This window comes from Eulemur rufifrons, chromosome 5, assembly GCF_041146395.1.
Source record: "Eulemur rufifrons isolate Redbay chromosome 5, OSU_ERuf_1, whole genome shotgun sequence".
Taxonomy (NCBI): domain Eukaryota; kingdom Metazoa; phylum Chordata; class Mammalia; order Primates; family Lemuridae; genus Eulemur; species Eulemur rufifrons.
In genome coordinates, this window is record NC_090987.1 from 51,848,996 (window position 1) to 51,854,354 (window position 5,359).

Here is a 5,359-nt window from a genome sequence, read left to right on the forward strand (position 1 = left end):
TGTTTTGGTAAGCGTGGTTTTGGTAAGTGTGGCCCAGGAGTCAATATCAACCCATATCACATTTTTGTTAATATCACTTTGTTTCTCTGATACTTTGACAAACCACTCTGAATTCTGTCCATTGAGTGGATCTTTCTCTTCTTCAGTAACCCCCTGGCCATGAGCAGGTCACACTGCAGCCCTCTTCGAGATGAGTGTTGGCCCTCCGCATCTGAGCTACTTTCTGTAACCCCTGCTGCCTTTTGGGGATCCTGCAGTACCAATCACATGTGAGTATTCGTTCAGCTACAGAGTTAAAGAACTCATCAGGGAGAGGGATGTGGGGCTCAATGTATGCGTTGCCACTTGCTCATGTTTGCAATAGGTTCCGTCAGTGGAGGCCCCTGGGACATATTCTTGAGCACATCATTTCTTTTTGATGCAATTCCTCTGTGCAGTTACCTCCCAACTGGAGTGTTTTTCTGACACAATCCATTATGTGCAGAGCATTTCAGGCCTCAAAATAATTTGTGTCATTTAGTAATAGATACAGTTTCAGTCAGGGATCAATAACAGGCTAATAGTTGTCTCTTCAAAACAGTTTACCTGGCAGCCATTGAAGACAATTTCCTAATCTAGAATGTTGAGTGGCCATCACTGGTTGGCAATCAAGGACTTTTTTCAAACATCCAGTCAGAGCAAGTATTTGCTGCTGACACTTAATAGCATTTCATTGAATTATTTTTAGAGGTTTCCCTGGGGATTAGAACATGTACCCTGAATCTATCACAATGTACTTAGTGTTAATTTTTAATTATATCTGATGAAATGTAGGAACTTTGCAATAGAAGTTCATAAAAATTGAGGAGAAAAATGTATATGTCCTCACATATTTGCCATTTCAAATGGTCTTACTTCCTTGTGGAGAATCAAGTTACTGTCTGTTGTCCTTTTCTTTCAGTCTGAAAGACTTTCTTTGATATATCTTCAAGTACAAGTTGGCTAACAATAAATTCTGTCTTTGTTCATCTGAAAACGTCTTAATTTAATACTTTAATTTTTAAAGATAGTTTTGATGGATAGAGAATTCTTGGATACAGTTTTTCCTTTCAGTCCTTTGACTATGACATTCCAACATTGTCCATCTTCCATTGTTTCTGTTGAAATGTTGTCCACTAATTATCATTGACCTGTATGTAGTAGGTCATGTTCTTTCTGCTTTCAAGATTTTGTTCTTTATTTTGGGTTTTTGGAAATTTGGTATGATGTGCTTAATCTGGCTTCTTTGTATTTAGTTTCTTTGAGATTTATTGATCTTCTGAATCTGTAAGTTAAAGGTGTTCACCAAATTTAGGAATTTTAGCCAGTATTTTTTCAAATATTTTATCCCCTATTTTGTCTCTTCTCTCCTTCTGAAGTTCCAATTTCATGTATGTTAGATCTTTTAGTACTGTTTTTTTTTTTTCAATTTCAAAATATTATGGGGGTACAAACACTTTGGTTACTATTCCCATTTTTTGTCTAAAAATGTCCTTATTTCATCCTTAGTCTTAAAATATTATTTAGATATATAGAATTATAGTTTATAGTTATTTTCTCTGAAACTGTCGATTTCTGTTTCTGTTGTTAAAAAGTCTGCTACCAGTCTGTTATTTTATTTTGGAAATCTGTCTTTTCTTTTGAGTTATTTTTAAGAATTTGTCTTTGCTATCTTTCTGTTTCATTTTGTTATTCCTAGGTGTGATTTTTTTTTAACCATGCTTAAGTCTCATTCTACTGAACTGAAGAATTCCTATCTTTGATTTTAGAAAAGTACCAAACTGTTTCTAATATTTTGCTTCTCTTCTCTTCTATCTATGCAAGACAATTTCTATATGATGTGTTCTGGACCTTTTGATATTCTATTTTCCTTGTCTCTTGATCTCAGTTGTGTATTTTCAATCTTTTGAACTTTGTATTGTAGTCTGGCAAATTTTCTCTGCTCTATCTCCCAATCTCAAATGTCCCTTCAACTGTATCTGTCAATTGAGTTTTAATTTGAAAGACTATGTTTTTCATTTATAAATGTTATATTTGTTTCTATTAAACATATTTAATATTTTTCATGAGCTTTCATTTTTCTGTTTTCCTTTATTTTATTCTTAATCACTTTTAACATATTTGTTTGGTAGACATGCTATGAGAGCTCCAAAATCTGAAGTATTTATTGTCCACTAATGTTTGTTCATGGTAGATTTATTTTCTCAATTACCCTATTATTTCGGCTTGCTGTCATTCTCAGTGAGACTTTATTTGTGGGACTTTTCTTTGGTTGGAGAGATACATCACTCAAAACACTTTAATTTAGCTCCTTCCATGAGCCTCAGAGGTATCATCTGCAATGAGGTAACATGAAATGAATGTGTGTTAAGTGTTCAATTTGTGAGATATAAATAACATATAAACTGGTCTAGCAATTATGAAAATCAAGATATAGACCATTTCTATCATCCCAGAAATCTTGCTCATGCCCACTTCCAATTTAACTCCCACCTGCCACAGGTAATGGCTACACTTATTTCTATCATTATAGAATTTCATGAAAACATCCTAAAGTGTTTACTTGTTTGTATCTTGCTTATTTTATTACACATAATGCTTTTGATATTTATCCATTTTGTTTCATATAACAGAATTCATAATTTTGATTCCTGAGTAAGCAATTTTATGAATATGTACAACTTGTTTATCCATTCTCTTGTTAATACTATTTGACTTATTTCCAATTTGGGGCTCTTACGCATTAAGCTTCTATGTAGACATGAAGAAGCAGCGGCGGCTAGGGCGGCGGTAGCAGCGGCAGTCGAGGCTTGCAGCGGGCCTCGGGTCTGAGAGCACGACGCGGCCTGGAGCGGCAGACGGCGCAGTGGGCCGAGGAGGAGGCGCAGCAGCCGCCCGGGCCCGTCATGGAGATGGAAAAGGAGTTCGAGCAGATCGACAAGGCCGGGAACTGGGCGGCCATTTACCAGGATATCCGACATGAAGCCAGTGACTTCCCATGTAGAGTGGCCAAGGTTCCTAAGAACAAAAACCGAAACAGGTACAGAGACGTCAGTCCTTTTGACCATAGTCGGATTAAACTACATCAAGAAGACAATGACTACATCAATGCTAGTTTGATAAAAATGGAAGAAGCCCAAAGGAGTTACATTCTTACCCAGGGCCCTTTGCCTAATACGTGTGGACACTTTTGGGAGATGGTGTGGGAACAGAAAAGCAGGGGTGTGGTCATGCTCAACAGAGTGATGGAGAAAGGGTCGTTAAAATGTGCACAGTACTGGCCACAAAAAGAAGAAAGAGAAATGATCTTTGAAGACACAAATTTGAAATTAACATTGATCTCTGAAGACATCAAGTCATATTACACAGTGCGGCAGTTAGAATTGGAAAACCTTACGACTCAAGAAACTCGAGAGATCTTATATTTCCATTATACCACATGGCCTGACTTTGGAGTCCCTGAGTCACCAGCCTCGTTCCTGAACTTTCTGTTCAAAGTCCAAGAGTCAGGCTCGCTCGGCCCGGAGCACGGCCCCATCGTGGTGCACTGCAGCGCCGGCATCGGCAGGTCAGGGACCTTCTGTCTGGCCGACACCTGCCTCTTGCTGATGGACAAAAGGAAAGACCCTTCTTCCGTTGATATTAAGAAAGTGCTGTTGGAAATGAGGAAGTTCCGGATGGGGCTGATCCAGGAACCAGCTGCGGACCAGCTGCGCTTCTCCTACCTAGCTGTGATCGAAGGCGCCAAGTTCATCATGGGAGATTCTTCCGTGCAGGATCAGTGGAAGGAGCTCTCCCATGAGGACCTGGAGCCACCACCTGAGCACATCCCCCCACCTCCGCGGCCACCCAAACGCGTCCTGGAGCCACACAATGGGAAATGCAAGGAATTCTTCCCAAACCACCAGTGGGTGAAGGATGAGCCTGAGGAGGATAAAGACTGCTCCATCAAGGAGGAAAAAACCAGAAGCCCCTTAAGTGTCCCCTACAGCACGGAGAGCACGAGTCAAGACACTGAAGTTAGAAGTCGGGTCGTGGGGGGGAGTCTGCGAGGTGTCCAGGCCGCCTTCCCAGCCAAGGGGGAGCCATCGCCACCCAAGGAGGAGGAGGAGGACCACACTCTGACTCACTGGAAGCCCTTCGTGGTCAACATGTGCATGGCCACAGTCCTCACGGCCGGCGCATACCTCTGCTACAGGTTCCTGTTCAACAGCAACACATAGCCTGACCCTCCTCACTCCACCTCCACCCACTGTCCGTCTCCGCCCGCAGAGCCCGCGCCCGACTAGCAGGCAGGCTGCGGCAGGTAAGGGCCGCCGGACAGCGGGGAGCTGGGCCCCGGACAGACGTTGATTCTGCACTAAGACCCCCCTCCCCGGCTGTGTGTCTCCCCCTCATCCTTTTACTCCCCCCCCCCCCCGACCCTTCCCCTTCCTTCCTTTGAGTTCCAAATCCACAAGCCATTTTTGGAGGAGAGCAAAGGCAAGTACTGTGCTGGTGGCAGAGGAAAGGTGGCCCACGCCAGTCTCGGGGCTCACCCCATCCAAGTGCTCTCTCTTGGTGCATCCCAGCACGTCCCAGGGGGCGGCGCACTGACACCCCCCCCCCCACGGGCCTCCGTGGAGTCTGCGTGTAGTAAGCCTCTCCACTCCATATTTATTTTTAAGTTTTTTTCCCCAAAGGTGTCCATAGTGCACTAGCATTTTCTTAAACCAATAATGTATTAAAATTTTTTGATGTCAGCCTTGCATCAAGGGCTTTATCAAAAAGTACAATAATAAATCCTCAGGTAGTACTGGGAACGTAAGACTTTGCCACGAGCCTGCTGCGTCAGACCAGTACTGGGAAAGAGGACGGTTGTAAGCAGTCGTTATTTAGTGGTATTGTGGGTAACGTGAGAAGATAGACAATGGTATAATATATAATGAACACTTGGCTATTTAATAAGATACATGATGTGAGATTACTTTATCCCCATTATCCTCCCCCTAGAACCTTGTTCTCAATCACCGCTTTCCCCGTGTGTATTAGAATGCATGTAAGGTCTTCTTGTGTCCTGATGAAATACCATGTGCTTGAAATGAGAAACTTCGGTTTCTGCTTACTAATGTGCCCATGTCCAAGTCCAACCTGCCTTTGCATGATCTAATCATTACACGGCTGTGGTTCCCAAGGCTGTTGCTGAAGTAATCGCCATTCAGCAATAGAGTAATGTTTTCCAGTAACAGATATTTGCCTAATTCCTGGCATGACACTCTGGTGACTTCCTGGTGAGACCTGGCCTGTCCTGGTACAGCTGGGTCTCACTGCAACTCAGACATTCCAAGGGTTTCGGAAGCCA

At 42.6% G+C, this 5,359-nt stretch overlaps 1 pseudogene; it reads left to right on the forward strand.

Annotated features, from left to right (window-relative positions):
- The first annotated feature begins 2,831 nt into the window (after positions 1 to 2,831).
- Positions 2,832 to 4,377, forward strand: LOC138383403 (tyrosine-protein phosphatase non-receptor type 1 pseudogene; annotated as a pseudogene).
- Positions 4,378 to 5,359: the final 982 nt, after the last annotated feature.